Source organism: Condylura cristata, unplaced genomic scaffold, assembly GCF_000260355.1.
Source record: "Condylura cristata isolate star-nosed mole 26May11 unplaced genomic scaffold, ConCri1.0 scaffold00014, whole genome shotgun sequence".
Lineage (NCBI taxonomy): Eukaryota > Metazoa > Chordata > Mammalia > Eulipotyphla > Talpidae > Condylura > Condylura cristata.
Genome location: NW_004567115.1, coordinates 44350420 through 44373166, shown reverse-complemented (window position 1 = coordinate 44373166; position 22747 = coordinate 44350420).

The following is a 22747-nucleotide window of genomic DNA, read 5'->3' as shown; positions in this document are numbered from 1 at the left end:
TCCTTCACAAAACCAAATACCACCCTTTCCGAAACTGATCTGTCAAAGAAGGTGTAGTATATACACAATGGAGCACTACTTGGCTATAAAAGGAAATGAATCTAGGGCTTTCCTGGTGGTGCATGGGGTTAAGTCTCAGCACTATGAGGCTGTCCACAGCCCTGCAGCTCCAGTTCAATCCACATGGTACAGTGGACCTCTCCTATCTCCCCACTGCTCCCCTCAGCAGGGTATTTCAGTTGATCTGCCTATTCTGCTCCCCACTGTCTCTGGTGAATCCTCTCACCCCCCACACCTCTGGCCTGTACCCCAGTTCTTATATGTATAAATCAATAAATATTTTTTAAAGATTTATTTATCAATAAATATTTTTTAAAGATTTATTTATTTATTCATATAGAACTGGGGTACAGGCCAGAGGTGTGGAGGGTGAGAGTATTCACCAGAGACAGAGTGGGGAGCAGAACAGGCAGACTGGCGAAGTACACTGCTGAGGGGAGCAGCGGGCGGGTCAGGAGAGGTCTGCCGCGCCATGTGGTCACCTCCGGGGTGGGGATCGAACTCATGCTGAAGTGGCTTTAGCTTCTTAGTGCTGTGCTTTAACCCGCTGTGCCATCAGGGAGGGCATATTGGAGCATTTCAATGGAGTGTTGGGAGCATTTTAATGGAGCATTCTTAGAGCTTCTGTGATGAGTATGGAAACTTGCAGCCCTAAATCTCATACAGTATTGTGAGCAAATGTCACCTCAATTTTTAAAAAACAACATAAGAAAATAAATCCTGTGTCTACCCAGTTTTCCATGTAAGGAGAGCTCACTCCCATCTACTCCAGCCTAAGGCACACTCTCACTCCTTTAGCTTAGTGTTACAATGCAACATCTCACATAAGAATAAAGGAATACCTCAACACTCCATCTGGCTTCCTCTGTTTTTCCCTTTAACTTCATATTAATCGTTCCTTTGCAGCCTAATTACACTCAACAGGAAGATTCTACATGTCACAAACAGGAGAGACGCCCATCTGTCGTCAGCTTCCAATCAAGATGACTAAGGCTGGCCAAGCAATGGCAACAACTCCATCTGCCCACCAGAACCTCGTGTGCCAACTGCTATATCACTATGAAAAAACACGCCTTAGTTACTATAATGAAGTGAAAACACTGGAAAACTTAGGAAATTAAACTATGGTTGAAAATATTTTCTAGCCTTTTAATGATTACGCTTCTGGAGCATCTCCGCTTGGGAGAAGTCTACACACCAGTGTTATTGAAATCATCTTGTTAAGATTTTCCTTGTTTCTCTCAAATACCCTCATTTTCAAAGGTTAATTACTTGGTTGTAAAAGTGCACTCCAGCATGAAATTTAACCTAGGAGTTCTCCATCTTGAGGTGAATATTCTTAACAGTTTTATTTCCAAAAATAGAAAACCATCTGTTTAACCAATTTGAATACATACTTATAAAAGAACAAGAAAAAAATAGGAATACAGAGGTTCATGGATTTTAAGTACTTTTGAGTATTTGTAAAACACATTATGACTTTGATGCTTGGAAAAAATACGAAGTGGTGCTTTCAGCTATAAATCAACATCAACAAATATAGCAGGATAGAAGTGGGGCTCTCTTTAGTGTAAAAGTTCTGATCATGCAAAACGTTGGTCCTTGGTGGGCTATGGAAAAGGATTTCTTATTTTTGAACGGTTCGATTTTTAATAAGATAAAGCACATACAATTTGAGAGAGCATCAAACAGAATGTGTTTCTTATTAATATCGCATAACCTTTCCTACAAAACTTTTCCTTTCTCCAGCCTTGCTCCCATTAGGTCCAAACCAAACATGTTGACAGCTACAACCTCAGAAGGTGTTAGGCCAATGTCTCCCCTTTTGAGAAACTGGGTCATTAATTCAGTATCATGTTACTAGTTTCTTCATAAACCAAATACATGGAGACAGACTCTATTCTGTAGGGTTTAATCACACACAAGTGGCAAAACCACAGAACACAGCTCCTGATCAGCTGGGCCTTCAACCACAGCCCACTCTGCGCACACATGTCGCTCCCATTATCATTAGCGTGAATAAAACTCTGACTTATTTTACACATTTGGAAGAGGTTGGATCTCAGTTTTTGTGGCTGGATATGTTCTCATAAAAATTATATTGTCCATTACCAAATGTGTTTATACATATCAGTATGTTTTACAATTGAATATTCTCCTCCAGAGCAAAATAAATCATTGTTTCCTGAACAATCTGTGACTCACATATGTTTTATCCTGGGGACTCATGTAAATCTAAAGCTAGCATTTTCATTTCTAAGATGTTTAAGAAAATTGATGAACTCGAGGGTCTCAAATTTGAGTTCTTTCAGATCTCTCATACAGTAAAAACTCAATAACGTTTGTTCAAAGATAAATGAATGGATCCCCGTTACCTGCACTTGAGCACAGACCTGGTAATCATAAAGGGGATGCTTGGAGGAGATTCCGCATGTGATATGCAAACTGGTCTCATATCCACCTTATATAACTGTTTTCATCTAATTATGAGTTTTAAACCCAGGAAGAAATAGTCTCAATGTTTCCAAAAGATCCAAAGGATTGGCAAGGCAGAGGTAACTATATCTTTTGAAAAATTAGCTTGGCCCTCCCTATATATAAAAGAAGAGAACCGTCAATGTAATCTCCTAAATTCTGGGGAAGCTGCCGCCTCACCTGCTGCCGGAGATACACATCACACAGTAAACTTCTAGGACTTCCGGCCTGGAACAGGTCTAGGACTTCAGGCAGTGCTGGAAGTACTCTTCTCCATGTGCAATGTTTTCTCTGGTAAGAAAACTTCCTCCTTCTGTGAATGAGACCAAGCTCACTGGTCAATAAAATGAAATTTCCAAAAGACCTAAAGTCTTGTTATGTTTAAAAAAAAAAGATCTTCCAGAGTGAAAATCATATCACTGTTCCTGCCCTTAAGTACTTTTTTGCATTTATTTATACATACAAGAACTAGGGTGTAGGCCAGAGTTGCAGGGGCAGGGGGAGTGAGAAGATCCACCAGAGAAAAAGTGGGGAGCAGAAGAGGTGGATCAAGTGAAATACACTGCTGAGGGGAGCAACAGGCAGGACAGAGAGGTCTGCTGTGCCACATGGGTCAGCTCCCTGGCCAGGGATTGAACTCGTGCTGCAGTGGCTGCAGATAGCTTGATAGCACTGAGACTTTAACCCCTTGTGCCACCAGGGAGGGCCTCTTGTCCTTACATAGTATGGGGAGAAACATGTATTCAGGTTACTAGCCAATGTTCATTACTTGTAAACATAAGAAATAAATCCCCCACAGAGTGGTAAGTTGTAAAAAATGGCATCAGGGCAACTTTGACAGGTAGGAGGAGACTACTGCTATTGCTTAATTGTTCACTGAGTTTAACCGCCATGGACGAGTCACCTAAATGCTATCTGGGATTGCATCATCTCCATTTATGCTTCCCTGCAGTCAACGTCTGAGGGGGGTTACAGTTTTCTGGAATGGTCCTAGTGTCTGGCTGTAGGCACTACAGGTCACTGTGGAAGGTTGCAGGGGGGGAACAGGACCGGGACATCTTAAAACGAAACAGCTGCATCAGAATGGTCAAGGCTTGGGTGCAATATGATAGCAATATGATAGCTATTAAACCCCACTTTGAGCTTCTCTTGGCTTTGATGATTTCTTTCTTCCTCTCAAAAGTTTATCATTCTTTTCCTGACCTCAAATCAACCTCATAAAAGCCCAATTTTTGTTTTGGTTTGTATTAAAGTTTTCGGAGCATTGTCATGAGTTTCAGGATTTTGCTGTGTTCCTTGTTTTCTCTTTATGTATTTTGTCTGGGGAGACAGTAAAGTGAGGTGGACCAGATATTCATTCTAAAGCACCATGAAACTAGGAATTTTTGATCCACAGCCCCAACGCATGGTCCTTCCTTCCAGTGAGCAGCTGGCAATGCCCAACCTGTGCCCAAACTCTTTTTCAGGGTGTGGGACAAGTTCCCTTTCCTGCTATCTCTCATTCCACTACACAAGTGCATAAAAAGTTTCATTTCCTCATCGAACAATGGCATCCTTGAATAAGCTTTCTTATTCACTATTATAAAAGAATTTAACTATATTTTTTTTAATCTGTTTCATTCTGACATATAAGAATCTAATGTGCTGGGCCTCCCTGGTGGCACAAGGAGTTAAGCTCTATGAAGCTATCCACAGCCTCTGCACCAGGAGTTCAATTCCCGGCCAGGGAGGTGACCCACATGGCACAGCAGACCTCTCCTTTATCACCCGTTGCTGCCCTCTGCCTGTTCTCCAAACTCTGTCTCTGGAGAAACCTCTCACCGCCCCCCCCCCACCTCTAGCCTGCACCCCAGCTCTTGTATACATAAATAAATAAATCTTTAAAAATAAATAAAAGGAATCTAATGAACTTTAAGTCCTGTGAAAAAGATGTGCTATACTAGCTCAGACAGTGATCGAGTTGGAAAGATTATAAAGAAGGCAACTGCCTTCATACTCTGCTGTGAGAGGAATCATCAAAATGAACTACAAATAATGTTCTCTCGATTAACAAACCACACTGCCACCAGTGTATGTAACATAATCTTTTCTTAAAGTGATAATTAAAAAGTCATCACTTAAAAACTATTTAATGATGCTGAAATGAAGTCTAGACTTCAGAAAGCCAACTCACTGGAAATTTTTCCAGCTCCCAAAGACCACCTGGGATTCATCTCAGTTCTCCTATTCTGTGTTTCAAATCAGCCACTCAAAGATACTATTTGCTGTCAGCAAGTCCTCTGATTTATTCAATCCTGGCCCAAAATATGTCCTGAAATTCTCACAATTTAACCCCTATTTGTCACAATGGCGGTGCCTTACAAAGACCGAGCCCTCCCACCCTCAACCCCCACTCTCAACACCCCACGACTCCCACACTCCCATGATCTTGCGCTGTTTGTACAAGTCCCTGGGCTGGAGTGGTGGCCTGCAGGAATGAGACCCACCCTCTGTGAGACCACTATTACTTATCTTCTCAACAAATCAACAGACTTTTCTTCATTAACACTTACAATCTCCTCTTGTCGTCTCAGGAAACAAGAACATCCAAGCACACTACAAGCCTCAGTGTATTTTTCATAGCTCTCACTTTAAGGATGACATGACCAATTCCATCTACAATGTGCACAACTACTTTTAGGTAAAATAGTATAATGTGGGCTCAAGTAGAACGAGGGGGGAAAGAAGGGAAATAATAATAATAAAAAAAAAAAAAGGAGACTTCTCCTGTCCCACTCGCTGCTCCCCTCAGTGTATTTCAGTAAGTTTACCTGTTCTTCTCCCCACTCTGTCTCTGGTGAATCCTGTCCCCCCCACCCCACCCCTGTGCCTCTGGCCTCTATACTCCAGCTCTTGTATGCATAGATAAAATAAAAATCTTTCCTTAAAAAATGCAATGCAGGGCCCTCCCTGGTGGCGCAGGGGGTTAAAGCACTGCACTGAGAAGCTTAAGCCACTTCCGCATGAGTTCGATTCCTGCCTACCCCGGAGGTGACCCACATGGAGAGGCAGACCTCTCCTGACCCGCCCGCTGCTCCCCTCAGCGGTGTACTTGGTTGATCTGCTTGTTCTGCTCCCCACTCTGTTCCTGGTGAATCCTCTCACCCTCCGCATCTCTGGCCTGTACCCCAGTTCTGTATGAATAAATAAATCTTTAAAAAAAAATGCAGTGCAATTCTTAAAAAAGAATTAGCAGGAAAAAATTCAGAAGCATTTGTGTGGTAGGTTGAAAACCAGTCTTTGCATTTGCAATTACTATTCTTACTAACCATCTTTTCAAATCAGTTCAGGCAGACACAGAACTGAAGATCAATCAAATTTTTTAACTGAACTTTTTGTTTGGAGGCAATGGTGGGAAATAACAGCGATTCCATGCACCTCTTCTCCCAGTCATAACATTTTGCAAAATTATAGCACAGTATCACAGCCAGACAGTGATGCTGATGATCACATATAGATCATCGTCATCACAAAGACTCTTGTTGCTCTTTCGAAACCCAAGTCCCTTCCCTCCCCCCCACCCCCACACTGCTCCTGCAATCCTAGTAATCACTAACCTCTTCTCCCTTTCTAGAACTATCATTGCAAGAGTTATGTAAATAGAAACATCCAGTATGTAACCTCTTGGAGTTGACTTTTTTCACTTTGCACAATTCTTTGGAGATTCATACAAGCTGTTGTGCTGGTCAATAATATCTTCCTTCTTACAGCTGAGTAATACTCCATGATGCAGATGTACTATCACAATGGTATGTGCTTAACACACTGTTTCTCATTAAAGGACCTCTGAGTTGTTTCCAGATCAGGCTATTGTGAATTAAATTGCTATTAACATTCATGCACAAGTTTCTATGTGAAGCTAAGTCTTCATGTTTGTATGCTTCCTTTGAAAGAAACCATCATCCAGACTGACTGCACCAGTTTACATTCCTACCAGCAGTATATAAGTGATCCAGTTTCTCTACCTCCTCAAAATCATTTGATTGATTTTTATCCAAAGCCAAACCTTAATATGAGACAAAATTGGCAACAAGGCTTTCAAATTTAATATACCATGTTCTTTAACATCACTGGAGGCTAAAGAAAAAATGTTTTAATGTCAATGCACTTTGATTTATGCTCCACAACTGAAAAGTTGTGCACTTTAGACAAATAACATCTCTGAACTTCAATTTTCTCATATGCAAAATCTACCCATCCAAGAGAACTATATTGAACTACAATAATGTGTGGAAAATATATGATAAAGTGTCCAATAAATGCTAATTCCTTTCCTGCACACTACCCATGTGATCCTCATCTATTCTAATGCACATGCTTCCTCTTAATTCATTTCCAACACCGCTCGAAACCGTGGCTTCTTTCTGTCTTACGTAGCTCTGCCTCCTTTCACTTCAGATGAATATGAATGTTGCTTTAAAAGTCATTAAGATGAGGGTCAGAAACAAAAGGATTCTGCTTTCATAGAGCAAGTTCAAGGCCAGCTCTGTCACCTACCAACCACAATAATCAGCAATTATTGTGGTTGTTCTCTCTCATTTTCAGAATGGCCAGATTCAGACATGCTTTCCCTGCCTTACAGAGATGCTGAGTTCACGTGAATGAAGCACGTAAGTCACGGGAAACGACAGAACTGTGTGGCAAGTATTAGAAAGCAAAACCCACTCACCTAAGGGTCTCATTCTTTCTACTGATGGGACACTCAGGGAGAAAAATACCAGGAATCACATGCACAGTCTCCCCATTCCCGCACACCACCCCATGTGATCCTCATCTATTCTAATAATTATTCCCCAGAACGGTACATTTCTTAGAACTGCTGAACCCACACTAAATGCCATAATCCCCCAAAGCCTGTAGTTTGCTTGAGGCTTCTCTCTTGGTATTGTCCAGTCTATGGGTCGGACCCTCCACCATAGCATCAAACAGACCCTAAACATCCTCTGCACTCGATCTATTCATTCACCTGCCCCCCACACCCTGTCATTCACTCATCATTTTACTTCCTAGTTTTGTCTTTTCTAGAATGTTGAAATCATAGAATCTGTAGCCATTAAATATTGGCTATTTTCATTCAGTCATATGAAGGATTTCCTCCATGTCTTTATAGTTCTTGTTTTATAATTGTATAAGTTTTTTTTATTGAGGTGACAACACTGTATATGATTTGAGAGTGAGGGTTCACATCTTCAGCTGTTCCCACACTCATCACCACAACATCCACAGTCTCCCACCATAACCCTCCCCTTGGTGTTCCCCAGCTTTTCTTCCCTGCTTAGTGGTCTCAGTTCTGCACAGACTTGATTCTAAGATAGTGCACTCTCAAGGAGTAGGGTACAAGACCACATTAAAAATTCTCTTCCTAAAGACATGAAATCAACCCAAATGCCCAAAAGTGGATGACTGGATTAAAAAGATGTGTACATATACACCATGGAATATTACTCAGTAATCAAAAAAGATAAACACATGCCTTTTGCAGCAACATGGATGGAGCTGGAAGGGATCATGCTTAGTGAAATAAGCCAGAAAGAAAAGGGAAAATACCAGATGGTTTCATTCATAGCAGGAGTATAACGGACCAGGAGAGAAAATAATAATAGTGAACAACTATATGCCAGAGACATTTTATGAGGGTGGGGTGGGGAATGGGATCAAAACGTGGTGGAGGGAAGTGCACTGGACTATGGTGATGGCACAGGGAGATTTGGTGATGGGAAGCCCACGGGGATTACACCTGAGATGGAAAAAGTCACCAAATGATGTAAAAATAAACTATTACAGTAAAAAAATCTATCTTGCTAAGAGTTCAAACCTCAGAAATGAGCTTACCTCAGAAATGAGCTCACTTGGCCTTAGACAGGCACACTCAGGGATTAACAGAAGTGCCTCCCACGCTCATATGGCTGAGATGTGTTATGGTTTGTCTGGCCCAGTATGGTGCAGACAGATTATATAATCCAGTTTTCCCTAAACTAGCCTTTGCCAAATGGACAAAAAGTTTAAAAAGACTTCTGCCAAGAACATTAGATTGAAGATAATCCAAAGAATATATAGCCATCAGGCCTCCCTGGTGGCAAAAGGGGTGAGATGCAGCACTAGAAAGCTGTCCATGGCCACTGCAGCACAAGTTCGATCCCCCACCAGGGAGCTGACCCACATGGCGCAGCAGACCCCTCCTGACCCGCCCGCTGCTCCCCTCAGCAGTGTATTTCAGTCGATCTGCCTGTTCTTCTCCCCACTCTGTCTCTGGTGAATCCTCTCACTCCCCCTACTTCTGTCTGTACCCCAGTTCTTGTATGCACAAATTAATAAATCCTTTTAAAAAATAAAGAATATGTAGCCATCAATAAGAAAAATTATGAAATGGGCAATCCTTCTCCTCCTAGTCAAGAGCTTTATCCAGTCACTAAACAAGGCAAAAACACCAACAATATGAATAGAACAGTAAGTCAAGCAAGAAGTATTTTCATTATCAAGACTATTTAAAATGTAGATTTGTATCCACTGCTGAGAACGTTCATTTCAAAATATGTAAATTTGTATTCCTTCTTTATCTTTCCTTTTTAAAAATTTATTTTGCATACATCTATAATATCCATAATATATCAGTAAAGCAGTGTGATAATTTGAAACAAGATGTAGTTAAAAATCATGATTTGCTGTTAGGACATGCAGGTAAAGCAATGAAGACCTTGACTGAGAGCACTGTGTTCTCTTAGGTCTTTGAGATAAACAGATCACATTGTGCACAGAAAAGATGTCGTGAAACTGGCTTTCCTCTGTCTGAAGAATTGCTCTAGGGAGGACTTCTCCCTGTAGCTTTCTAGAGTTCTAAGGGAGTCTCTGCCTTCACCTGGTCAACCCTGAGGGCTGGAGCCAAAGCAGGCTCCTCCTATAAACCTCCTCAAACCCCTTGGGCTGTCAGCAACCCCACCCCCACTCAGAGACCTCCAGGAAGGTAACTGTAGCATGCCACCCTTGAACTTGTAGAGCTAAGTCAAAGAGCAGAGCTAACTTATTCTGCCAGACCCTCATAGAGGGTCTTGTGGGAACCATGTCCCCAAAAGTCCATCCTGACACCCTCATTATCCACCATTTGTAAATGTAGTAACTGGAGTGCTGAACGCTTACATAATTTTCCAAGACTGCATGTTGATAAGAGTCATAGACAAGATTTAAAATTGTGTCTGGGATTCCAGAGACCTTGCTATTAACCACTATGCTATGAGCTTTATATACATGGCACTTTTATTTCTATGTATCATTATTGTCTTTACAACACATTCAAAAATAATTTTTAAATGTATCTCATTCTAAATGCTATTTTGTTTCATTTTGGAATCAACTGTTTACTAGAACATATCATTGCTCTTGTAATAAACATCAAAATAAATGACATCTATATTTACAGGAATTGTTTTTGCAAAAAGGTCTTGAAAATTTGACCAATTCTTTGAAAAGTTGCTTGAAGTTCTTTCTGACACGAAGCAGGGCATAAACAATAATACAATAAAATGTACATGGTATATTATTTACTCATACATTTGAGGATTAAATTAAAGTTACTACTAGCTGAGGCAATGAGAAAAATTCAGTGGTATTTGATACCTTTATTTCCGTATGTTCAGTTAACAATGAGAATGAAATACAGGTACTTGGTGAATTTTTCAATCAGTAATGCAGATTTCTTAATACCATGTGATGTCAAGTGTTGTAAGGAAAGAAAAGTCCAGTGTGTTGTGGCCATTATTAATTCTATGACCTTTGAATAAATACAGCAAAGGGAAATGGGGGGGGGGGGTTAGCTATGTCAACACAGAAATTCTTCAAGGGCAAGTTCCCGAACATGATGGTGTGCCGCCGCTGCCTGGGCTGCTGAGGACTCTTGAGTTTCTGAGGTCAGACGTCCTCATTTCAAATACCTCAGTTGTGATTTTTATGAGCACTATGATTTACAAAGTCAGCCCACCCCCACAGACTCAAATGCCACCTTGTTACCGCGACTGTTATCTTTGACAACCCATCATATTTATTTATAAACACTTCATTAAATATCACTCTATCTGAAATATAAAAAATGAGCATTCGAACAACGAAGCGCTGCACAGCCTACCTATACTTTAGATTTTATAGTAAAGCGGTAATCATTTGATTAGATTCTGTAGCTTTATTGCTGACATCACCCTTACTTAACTCTCACTTAACAATGTTTGGAGAAGGAGGATTACTAGGAATATAAAGCGACCATTTCTTGCTTTATTTATCTCAGATTAATATTAGCTAAAGCTGCCTATTTCTTCCTGAAAAGTTTTATTTCACTTTTTTCTCAGGAAGTTGGAGTTTACAGAAATCATCTCACATTCCAGCCTTATTTTTCTGGTTTAACACCAGTTTGAAAAAAATGGATGCTTTGACACCAATTGTTTCAACATGCATTTAATTTAAAAAAAAAGGTATTGTGGGTTAAAGGTACTTAAATTTTAACACAATATTAAAAATCAAAGTAGCTAGGAGTTTCCCCATTTCTAAGAATTTGCATGCATTTCTTTGATTGGGCTTCTTCATCCACAGGAGGAAAATTCGATTTTAAAAATCACTGGCTTGGAGGAAACAAAAACTCAATCTATTAACAACCTCTTTGGTTATGAGGTCCCAATCAGGACGCTCCTGTTCCCAAAGAGCCAGGTCCCATGGAAGGGAAACTCTTTTTCAGATTTGTTTCTGTTTTCCTCACCTTATTTTTGTTTGCATCCCTCTTTAAGCCAGCATTTCATAACTATAGTTAACACTCACTCATTTTCTTGGTTTCATATTTTAGCATAACTTTTTTAGACAGACCACAAACAGTCTCACAGAAAATCTCCATTTTCTGGCAGATTCTGCACAGGGTACTTCAGTGTAGTGTCCACTAGTTGCCTCACACAAATAGGGAATCCTATTACCTACAAAGGTATTAGGGAAGTGCTCCCAGCTGAAAGCATTTATCCAATTCCAATTGTTGTTTGGAAGTCTAAAATACTAAGGGCAGTATTGTTCCAGGAGCTACTGTTTAAAACAATGCAAAGCCTGTTTTAAGGGGGAAATCAGTACTTGAAAATCTGAGTTGGTTTAAAAAATAACTGTGCATCCAAAAAAAGAATTCTTAAAGAAACATTTATGTGCCAGGCACATGTTTTTAATTTTAATAACACTGGCTTACCTAAATAAATGTGTAGAACCTAATAATTGTCCTCCACTTTTTGGTGTGTTTGTATATTATTCTACTTTAGTGAGTTTGCAAAGAGACTAATGAAAAACAATGTAGAAAAATATGTATCTGTCAGTACAAAAATTGCTGTGGCTTCTGGGCATTGCAAAATGCCACACTGATAATATAATTCTGTTAAAAGGTAGCTGAAAACTGCTCTGATTTTTAAAAGAAATAGGATAATGTCGGATAGAAAGCAATCATGTTCCCACTTCAACTGTTTGTTGGCATTTATATAAGAATACTACTGCTTTTAAGGTTGTTCCCATAGTTGTTCACTTAACATGGGATTAACATCAAAATCTTTGTAATTATCTGAGATCACCCATTTGAAAGTGATGTGGTAAAACATGTTAACAGTTAAGACCCTCTAGCAGTTTCAATAATAGACAGATTAACACACATGAAAGTAATATTATAATTTGCACACTGAACAATACACCAGACCAATTTTTGACTGAAGAGAGAATTCTTATGAAATGGTATTCCTCCTAGCTACTGCTTCCTATTTCTTGAAACACTAAAGCAATCAGCTTGAAAAAAACTGCATGAGAGAGATTCATGGATAGAAATAACTAATGGATTTGAAATATTGTCCTGTGACTTTATCATCACACAATTTTACAAAGCCATCATTTCTAAGAGTTTCTTGATGTAAAATTGAGAATCAAAATATTATGATAGGAGAGTAACCCGGAGTGGAGATAAAACCCAGGTGGGATTATAAACCAAAAAAAAACGTTCAAGTGTAGAAGAGTTTGCTAATTGGCCAGAATGGCTATGAACTCATTTTATGAGCACCAGCTAAACCATTGTAGGCCCATCACTAATGCATTGTATTTTTAAATAAGAGAGAAACACAGGTGTCTCATAAAACTATTCTCTGCCCCCATTCGCCTGCCTCCTTCAGACATTGACTTGAAAGTTAAATCTTAAGCCTTCACCTTATAAGTAATCAGAAATCTTAAAATCATTACCCAAATCATGCCAACCTTTCTCGAATCCATGTAAAAGCAGACTAACCCTTTGTTGCATTCAGCACTGTGCGTCAGGGCGGTGTGAGATCTTGGAAACTAAATTGAAAGTACTAAAGGCAGGTGCCTTCCCCACCCCCGACACGGAGACTGGAGACTACGTTAAAAGACCGTATCTGTGTAACTTCAAATGTGCCTGAAGGGGGGTGGGGGTGTTGAGGATTTAAATCACGTTGTTTCCACTTGTGCAGAGAGAATCCATAAAAAGAGATTTATTATCATATTTTCCTTTTGAAATGGAGTATTTGTTTTTGACTTTAAAAGCGCTCCTCAGTGCAAAGCAGAGAGTAAATATTACAATTTTGTTAAACAGCAGCCAAGATTTAATTGTCTGTGAAATATAAGGCTTAGGACCTGATTTGAGTTAACTACCGTTCCGCTGACACACTCGCGGCCTGGCCTGCGCGGGTGAGCGCTGCACCCAGAGGCGGCGGGTTCACTGCAGGAGCCGCCCCGCCAGGAGTGAACCAGGACTGGGGGTGCCAGCGCCTGAGGAGCGCCCCACAAGGGTTTGGGGCTTCAGTCTCTCTGCACAGATTTAAAGCGACTTTTACCAACAAGTCAAATGAGACGCAGCAGCTATGGAAAAACATCACAAGTCATGCTAGCAGGGTAACTGCTCACAAATACTTCTTTAAAAAATAAAGTGAAGGGGATGGGTGGACGTGAGCGGCCCGAGGAAGAGGGGCGAAGGGATCTGGGCAGGGCGCCGCGTGGGTTGGCCCGAGAGTGGCCGCACGGTGACTGCGGCTGCATCCGCGGCGTGCGTGCGCCCAGCGCCACGAGGGTTGGGGGCCGCCCGCGCCCCCCACGCCGGCGCCACCCCCTCGGCTTTCTGCAGGGCTCTTGCGGGTCGCTGCCTCCACCCGCCGGGGCTGCCGGCGAGCAGCGGGCGGCTGCAGATCGGCCGCGGTGGCACCGCAGCCACAAGCCAACCCGTAATTGCAAAGCAAACAAGGCTGAAATATTGGATTGGTCTCAATCGTGACAAGATCTACGCTTTTGCCGCCAATTTGTTTGTGCAGCTCTATTTAAAGGCACTTGATTGAGGAAATGTTGAAAATAGCGGTGAGGGTTTCCCTAATGAGACCTCAGGAGGGAAGCAGCGGCCTTCGCCCCGCGCCGGGGGCGCGCGGGTGGGGGGCGGCGGGGGCGGGGCGCGGTTAACCCCTTCCTGCCCGCCTCGGGCGAAAAGTCCTCCGAGTCTACCTGGGGGTCCCTCCCGCTGGGAGCGGCGACCTCCTTCTGCCTGAGCGGGAAGCGGCCTCCTGGGTGGCAGGAACCGACCCAGAGGAGGGTGGGGGTCAAAACAGTTCAATTCCACGTTGGAATTTGGGAGCATCCGGCAGCTGAAATCCGGGGTGACTGCCCGGCCGCACCCCGGCCCCCAACCTGGCCTGTCGCAGCCGCCGTCCCGCATCTCATTCCCCCCCCCACCCCGCACCTTCGGCGCTCGAGATCCCCGCGAAGGCGCGGCTGGGCACCCGCCTAGGGAGCTCGCCGAGGCGACCCGACGGGCGAGGGAGGGGGTGGGGGCGCTGCTCGGGAAGGCAGCGGCCCTGAGGGGCTCGCCCCGAGGAAGTGGCACCCTCCGCTGGGCTGCGTCCTCCTGTGATGGAGGGGTGGCCAGGAAACCCAAGCCAGAGTGGAGAGGACGCCCACAAACGCTCAATGAGCGCAGCCTGCTTGTCAAGGCGTCTCGCTGTCGCGTGGACCCTGGTTTCATTGCATCTTCCTTGCGCACCCTCAAGGTCCATTCATTGTTACCCCATTGTTCAGAGGGCAAAACTAAGGTTGGCGAGGTCACGCAGCCAATCCGTGCCAAGCCAAGCCTCGCCGTAACTAGCTGTGCCTCGAGATCCCGGGATGCCGGGAGGAGACACCCGCGAGCCAGGCCCAGGCTGTGGCTCCCACGCTAGGCCAGCGTGGGCTAACGCGGACCGGCCACTGTGCCAGGGAGCGGCCTGAGGCCTTCTGGGGAACTGGAGATGAAGTCCAGCTCCTCCTGGAGCTGCCGTCCAGCTCCTCCTGGAGCTGCCGTTGCTTTCAAAATAAAGATAATCAATTCATGGAGATTTGAGGGAAGGAACTGGTCTGCCTTCTCTAAGCTGTCCCTTCTCCACAGGGTGGTAGGCACCTATGGGTGCAATGCATGCATGGGCTCTCTAGGAGCCACAGCAGAAGTTCAGGTAGCTACCAGAAACTGTGTAAAGGAGCCCCAGAAAGGGACTGAGAATAAGGAAGATTTGGAGGAGAAGCAGAGAGGAAGCGAAATCAGGAAAGGCTTCCTGGAGGAGGTGGCACTTAAGCTGGACCTACAAAAAATCAAAGTGTGTATTCCTTAACTTGAGAGAGAGGATGGGTGAATTTCCACTGGCAAGTCAAGGGGTGCCAGATCCATATTGGGGAACTGTGTGGGGTGGGGACACTTTTACCACCTGCTACCATCTTCCAACTGGTCCTCTCAGGGAACCAGGAGTTAATCACATCCTGAACCAAAGTTCAGTCCCTCTGACACTGAAGTCTCAGGGCTTTGGGACAACACCAGCAAGAGACTTGGACTATTTCTGGAGCCCGGAACCCCGGGGCCATTCTGAGCTGCCTGGGAGGAGGGTAGGAGATGGCAGAGGAGCACTGTGGCAGGGCTCCTGTTACAGCCACGCGCTCTTGGGTGTACCTGGGCCATTCTGAAGTTTGTCTTTCTGGAGTCACAGGCAGAAGTAGACCTGGGAAATAAAGACCCCCATGGAGGAGGGGAGCACTGGTTTCCATTTTACATGCCCTAGAATGATCTGTGCCTTCTGTGAGCAAAACAAGAAAAGCATCAGTCACACCAATGCAGTGAAGACTCCAAATGTGTTCTGAAAGGAAGGAATCCTCTTTTTTTTTTTTTTTTTTTTTTTGTATGCAACCAAATCCTCCGTTTGAAGTCGAATGCCTTGCAAGCAGAACATGCAACCCACGTTTTGTTCCTCGAGGTTTTGGCCTATGTTGACTTAAGTGGGAACTCACACAAGTATTCAAAAGAAAACCATTCTCTTCTGGAGACCAGCACAAAGTAGCGGCTCTCCAACCTAGCGCAGAAGCACAATCTGCAACAACAAATTAGCCTTCTGTGCGCACTTCCAGCATGTATCCTGCCTTCTCTGTTTATATTATAACTTTTGTGCCTGCAATTATTTTTATTTTAATTTTCTGTCACTTTAACAGAAACCAGAGCCTTTTCTTTTAATGTTTTGTACACAACATGTTCATTTTGATAAGATGTTCTTTCCTATCTTCTTTTAGCTGGCCTTTCCTTGTTTAGAGTTCTGTATCAGGAGTTTCTAATATTTCTCCTTCTTTTTTTTTTTTTAAGGACTTGTCCCTGTCTTGCTTTATTTGTTTGTGTGAAATTTAGTTTGAAAGGAGATCAGAGAGTGCAGGAGGGGTTTGTAATAAGAGAATGACCGAATGACCCAAAAGCTGATTATCTATCATTAACTGGAGACTCGGTGTACCCAAATTACCAGGGAGACCTCAGTCTGCCGGATCCTTACCCGGCCAGAAAGGCCAGCATGGAATGCACACGCCGAAAGAGGCTTGTGGCGGTGCAGAGGAAATACTCTGCTCAAAACATTTTCTGAAGAATATTTCCTTCAAAATTCAACTAGCATTCAGATCCTGACCTGTTGTACACAAGTAAAGACCTCTGCTGAAGGACTAACTTTAAGGTTTCTGCAATGAAGTTTTTTGTGTTGTTTCGTTAGGAGCAAAATTGCAGTTAATTGTCTAAGCTCCAGAGAATATTGAGAAATCAAGCCAAGCTGCTTTTGATCTGCTAGTGCTGCTAAACCCAAGCCTTGTAAAAATCGAGGTTTGCCATTAATATTGACAATAAAAGTGTTTCTTTTTGTTAACCTGAAACCTAACCATCTTGGCTCAAGTCCCTTGTCTAGAAGCAAAGACCTTAGCAGAAAATAGAAAAGGTTTGGAAGAAATGGCCAGGGCTAAAGAAATCCATCTATGTGAATTTGTAAAGGCAGTTCTGGAAGGATTTCCCAGGAACGCAGGCAACTCAGCAGTTCCCTACCACGAGTCCCAGGTCCCAAGCAAGCCCTTCAGTCACGCAAATGGCTTGTCACCAGCCCCACCGCCAAAGTGCCATTTGCTTTTTGTATTTTATTCTGAGTCTAGATTGTATCGCAGGCTGGGCGAACTGTTGCTGCTGCCTCACAGCGCATGTGCACATTACAATTACTTCCTCATCTGAATGTTTTCCTCCCGGTTTAGAAGAAAACACTGCTTCTGTGTATGTGACTTGCTTGAACCAAGAAAGCAGATGCGTAGTGCCTGCAAATCCTCTGGGAGGTTTTTCCTTCTGCGGCCTTTGCTATCAATTCTATCTGCATTTAACAAAGGCAAGAAGATCAGACTTTCAGCGGTTCCTAGTCCTAGTATCACAACATTAAAACACGTCCCGCGTGCTGGTCCTGCTGCCCCTAATGAGGTCCTAGCTTTGCCCCTTTACTGAGAATGATGACTTTCAGCTTCACAGACTGACTTTCATACTGGCAAAGTAGCTAGTTCTCCTTATCAGCAAGAGTCAGAAAAGTAGCATACCTGCCAGTTAATATGGAGATTAGGTGATTGATGATTGGGAGAAGATACCAGTCCCCACTGTCTGTGTTACTGAATATTAAGACTTTCTTAAACATTGTACACCTTAAACTGTACAACATGGTATCTCAATTATATCTTGATTGTTTTAGAGATTTTTCTTAAGGACTTAGCGATGAATGAGCAGCTTATTCTTCACCAGTTTCAAGTTCAATGACATCAAAAACCTTATAAGTTCAAGCATTGCTGGAAGGCAAATGCTTCTTCTACTACCTTCTGGGCTTGATATTCTTTCTGGGAGTCTTATTATAGCCTCAGACTCAGATGACAGTGAGAGCATTGTCGATACTTAGGGGATTGCTCGGTCTGTCCTAGTATGTTTGTAAGGTAAAATAGGATTTGAAGGAGGGAAGAGAAAGGGGGAAAGGGGAGGAGGGGAAGAAGAGAGAAAAGGACAAACTATGGGGAGGGGGTTGCTTTCTGGGGGGAGTATATTTTCAGACACCAGCAAGTCCTGATTTTCTCCATGGCTTAAACGCTACCTAATCCAAACTGGGCTGGAGCCCTGAGGACCAGAGGCTGCAGTCAGCGCTGCAGCTGGAAGGCCCCCTGCCCCCATCTGCACAGATCTGCTCTGTGCAGGGCAGGGAAGGAAAGAGCCCTCACTCATCAAAGACCCCACCCCTCCCCCAGATCCAAAAGGAAAATGCACAGAAGAAATAAAACCTCCGTTCGCAAGGCAGATTTTCCTCCCCTTCATTTTGGAACCAGACATGAAAGTCCGGTGCAAAGCAGACTTTGGAGACGTGTTCTGTGAGCAATACCACCTTTCTGGAGCCACAGTTCCTTGCCATGGCTGTAGACAATTATTCTCCAAAAGGAAAACAAGAAAGGGAGGAGGTACAACAAGCCAGCTAGATGGAAACTCTGGCCGCCACCAGACCTATGAGGCTTTGTTCCTTGTGTCTTATGGGTGCTGGGATCACCCCCCCCCCCCCAGGCAGACAGGAAGGCAGAGCCAGCAAGGTGTCACAGCAGCCCCTTCCCTGGAGCTGGTGTTGCTGGGTGCCACTCTTGGGGGGGCTAATGCTTCCTCCACTAGCTTCTGGGCCTGATATTCTTTCTGGGACTCTTCTTATAGCCTCAGACTCAGATGACAGTAAAGCACTGTAGATAGTTAGGGCATTGCTCGGTCTATCCTTGTATGTTTTTTAAGGAAAGTAAGGTAAGACAGGATTTGAAAAGATGATGGGGGAACTGAGCCATAATTCCCGTAAACATAAAATATGTTCTTACAGCCCTCTGTCCTGCTTCTTCTCAGGCCCAGTTTATTTTGAGTTCTCATGAGCAAAATGCAAGATACAAACTGCCCTTACCTCTGTAATAATAAATAGCTCCCAGAAAGATCTGCATTTCCCTAAAAACAAGGTTAGTCATATATATTTAGTTGAATCCAGATTGATTTTTAAAATAATATCCCCCAAAGACCAAAATGTTTGTCATTTTGTTCTGTCTCTCCTGGGCTCCTTGAACCTTTTCCAGGGGAAGGGGTGGGCATGAAGGAAGAGCGATTGGAGACATAGACACCAGAAAATTCTTGGAAGCCGGTTCTGTCTGCCTAGCTGGAAGAGACGCAGTGGCCAAAGGCTACCCGTAGGTACAACATCCAACAAAGACCTTGGACAGAATCACAAACATTCCCCCAAGTTGGCTGCTCCCTTGCCAGCCTGGGGAAGACTGTGAGCAGCGAGGCCCCTGGCCTCAGAAAAGGGCGTTTGGGAAGCAAACCCACGCCAAGATTGCTCCCTTGGGCTCCCGGAGCCAAATCTTAGCTACTGGGGCTCTTGGAGTGTTTGGAACATGTGCCCTTTGGGAAGACTGATGCAGTGAGCACAGCCCAGGGTGGGTCCCAACAGCTTAGCCCCCTTTCATGACCATTTCTCCTCCAGCACTACCACTGCCATCACCCCCACCCGCACCACCATGCTCAGAAGGCGCAGACCGCCAAACTGGAAGCAAACTTGACAAGGCCTCTTTGCTTCAGCTTCCCAAAGCAGCAGGCTAACCCAGCCCCCTGCCAGCCCAGGAGCAAAAGGTGCCAAAGAGAACGTGAAGAGAAAAGAGTAGCTGCCTTTGGTGCTGTTCCAAGGAGGCTCCCAGCCCAGCTGGCCTCTCTGAGGCAGTAACTGCACTGAAGGACACCAGAGCCTCTTACCCACCCACCCAACCCCCCATTTGCTGTCTCTAGTCTACCTGAGGCTGAGCCTCGGGTTGGGCTTTCCGGGATTCCTGACCTTAGTCCCTTAAGCTGCATGAACAAACGCATAATGGCACTGTCAGCTGAGACTGATGTTCAGCCTAACATCTTTTTTGGCCTTTTCTGGTACCATCTTGTCCATCTCTTTTATAACTTACCGTGCAATCTGGCACCATGAACAGAAGCACCCACTTTTTGATGCTTATTTCAGAGGAAAAGGCAGGAGAAAGGATAGAAGAGGCAAGTTCTGAAGTCTTCACTACTGAGGCCAGTCCTGGTGGACAGATCATCACACTCCCCAATTCAGCCCTCTGCTCTCAATGCCTAAAGCCTCTGGAGCTGAAAGCAACCTACCAACTACATTCCCTGAATTTTTATCTACTCCCAGCCTGGGTGCAACCATCTTACTTTGTCTATCTGCTCCCAAGGCCTAGATGTGATTTTGTAAACAGACTTTTTTTTTTTTTTGAACTGTATCAAATGTCAGAGGATTGAACTACCAGTATTTACACATTCAGGGTTTGCCTCCCCAGTGAAAATGTAAACACAAGCTGACTGCACTACCTATATTCTTCCTTTGAAGAACAAGGTCTTAAAAAGACTCTCCTTGTACTCAAAACTGCAGACCCACCCAAGTTGAGGGTTGGAAGCTCTAGGTGACTGCTTTGTGCTAAGCCCAAATGCAAAATCCTGGTACTTACCTTCCAGAGACATCTGGCTTCAGCCACTCCCCAGCCACTGCGTCTCTGCATTTAGGCCCTGCTGGGGAGGTCCAGGGAAGTCAGGCTCTGGGATGGGGCAGGGAATGGGCCCTGCCTGGGTTTCTACAGCCTCTCTGAGCTCTTCCTCTCTCCTATCTGTCTAGCTGCTGCACTCCTAAAAGAGACTCTCAAGCTGCTGCCCCCAGGTTCTGGGGAAAAAAGGCTGGTAGGACTCCCAGCCCAGCCCCTGGAGGAGGCAAGGCCGTTAGGCACCTCCAAATGCACCATCCACTGCATCTGACCTGGCCTTTCATCCCCAAATCACATCCACCACAGCCTCCGCCCCCCAAGTGCCCAGTAGAAAGGAAATGTCTGTCCTCCCCAAGTCCTGGGGTTGAGGCTCCCTTTGCTTGCAGCCTGGGGCATGAAGCTGTCTCCAAAGGACTCGCCCAAGGTGCAGTGTGGGGGCTCCCCTGGTCGACTTTGGCCAGGCCCAGCGTCAGGTCCCAGGCAGATCATGGACCAGACCGCTTCTGAACAGTCAGCCTCCGGCTCTCTCTAATTTACAGCCCGCGGGCTGCTGTTGACACCGGTTTCCAGACCGAACTCCAACCGATCGAATCTTCATCTACACACCAGGCTTCTCCGTGCAGCTCTTGGCCAGGCCCTGGGGGCAATTCCAGCTCCTGCCAAAGTCCACCCCCACCCGCAATCTCTTGCGAGGCTCCTCAGACGCTCACGCCGCGCGGGCGCCTTAGCCCTGGTGCCCTGCGGCCCAGTGACTTACCAGTGGAGATCCATTTTCCGTTATAATGCGTTCAAGATCACCGAGGCCAGCAGTGTAAACATCCACGAGCCGTCCTCCGGGCCTGCCTCTTAAACTGGTGTTTAATGGTTCCCCTCCGATAACTAAACCTGCTTTCCACAGATGCCCGCTTTTATGGGAGAGGCAGGAATGCAGAGATATATTTATATGTTTGTTCATAAAAACGGGAAAATAAGCTCTGAACACGCTATAAAAAATATTCAGTTACTTACCAAACAGGCTAGTTAAACCAGGGAACACCGATACCCGCCACACCACAAATTCGGGGAATCGAGGTGCCTGAGCTTTGAAATCGCCGAAAGCTTTAGTTGAGGCCGGGGTTCCTGGAGAAGGGGGAAATGAGAGCGCTTACATCTCGGGCGTCTCAGCCACGACCTCCCAAAGCAGCCACAAAACCTCGAGGACCCAGGACGGCCCGGCGCGGGCCCCTGGGTGGGTAAGCGGAGGAACAGCTGCCGGGCGTTCGCCACCAGCGCCCGGCCAGGCCAGCCCAGCCCGCGCCCGCCGGGAGGTGCCGCGGGCTCGCAGCCTCCCCTTTGTGGGGACGCCCCGCCACCCGCCACCTCTGCTTTGGCCAGACACGCACCTCCAGGGGCTGCCTGGCCTCGTTACCTCCAAAGCACTTCCAAAAGCACCCAAAAAAGCGGTCCGTTTTTATTTTTAAACAAGAAAAAAAAAAAAGCGGAGTATACTGTACCTGGCTGGAGATTCTTCAAGATTTGAGATGGGGGGGGGGGATTTTAATAGTGAAGCATCTGTTAAACACTTGCATTAACCTCTGGCTGATAAAAAGTTTTTTTAACCCTGCCCCCCCTTCATTTTAATTATCTTATGGTTATGAAGGGGCAGCCAATCCGGGAAGAGGACCTCGGCAATTAGCGACCAGAACATCAAAAAGTTTTATTGCGGAGAGCGCGAGGCACCGCCCCCGCCGCCCCGGGATTGGCGTGGGGCGCCTCTGACGACATATATTAACCCGAGCGGCCCTAAAGATGTAGCTGTACATGGAGATCTTGCTGGGAAAACCCGCTCGCTCCCCGCCCGGCGACCAGCTCAGGAGCGCCGCCGCCGCCGCCCCGGAGCGCGTGCCCGTGGGCAGCCACGAGGCCGGGCGGTTCCCGTTCTCGGGAGCGCGCAGGAGGCCAAGGATCCGCCCTCTCAGCAGCTGCCGTGTCGCCTCTGCTGGCCTGGCCCCGCGGGATCCCCTGCGCCCTTGCTTGGGCTCCTGCATCTTTGCCGGACTCCCTGTCTCCATCATGAACCCCCGGATCATTCTCAAGGTGGTGTGGGGCTTTGCTCACGCTGATGTCATTGTTTCCCCCAAAATTATTTATTGGATTGATCAGCATTCACCCATGTATTCACTCATACTCTCATTTATTCATTCAGATGGCAAGGGGATTTAAAATGGCACAAGTGTCACCACCCGATCTGTGTCTTAGAAAGAGCCGCTCTGGCTATTGTGTAGAAAACAGGTTGTAAGCGAAGCGACTGGAGGCCAGTCCT